Below are 977 nucleotides of genomic sequence, written 5' to 3' on the forward strand. Positions count from 1 at the left end.
CCGCACGACACCTCCACAGCCCCACGGGATACACCACGGCCACTGGGACTGTCATTATCAACAGCAGCAGCAGCCGTCATAGTATACCCGCAGGCGCAGCACAGCACAACGGCCAACACACACATCACACGGTGCATCATCACCATGAGAGAGACAAGGGTTTGTTGCACGTAAAAACACTGATCTAGAAAGAAAGAAAAATAAAAAGCAAAAAAAAAAGAAAATAAATGAAGTATCAAACATATTAGGGCACACGAAGCGATTACCACTATGGAAACTCACATCGCAAAAACAAAACCTACCAGTTAAAGAATGCAATACAGCGCAATAACCTCAGTAAGAGTAAAAAAACAAAAAACAAAAACCCACACTCACAAATATCTCAAAAAAGGTTCAACGCCCAAGCAAAATCATCAAGCGAAGAAACAGATATTAACCATTAACCCAATTTACACAATAAACACAGAAATATACACCACCTATGGGTATAAGTCTATATATATGTATATGTACAAGCAATTATAAATATAAATTCATCTTTTATTATTATTTCCTTTTCCTTCCCACTGTAAAAAGCAGTTCATCATTATCACAGTGCAAGCCCAGGTGCACACACAGAGAGTCTCCAAGAACACACACACACACAATGGAGTAGCCATAATAATTATTATAGGATAAACACAAAGAGAGCAAAAACACACAAAACACAATAACATTAAGAAGCAACAAAAAAGAAAGAAGAAAATCCCAACAGGTGGAAGATTAATTAGACTGTAGTGTGGATGTATGCAAAAAAGAAAAGAAAACAAAGGATGACCTGAGTAACACCACACCACCACACCACCACAATCAGCACACAAGAATACAGGCCAGTGTAACCACAATCAGTAGTGGCACACGCACCCACACAGAACTGCGGATACTGCTGCTGCTGTCTGCATCACCCTTCTTGTTGTTTGTGAGTTCAGGAGGAAGTG

Source organism: Trypanosoma theileri (genome assembly GCF_002087225.1).
Source record: "Trypanosoma theileri isolate Edinburgh chromosome Unknown TM35_Tth_112_V1, whole genome shotgun sequence".
NCBI lineage: Eukaryota > Euglenozoa > Kinetoplastea > Trypanosomatida > Trypanosomatidae > Trypanosoma > Trypanosoma theileri.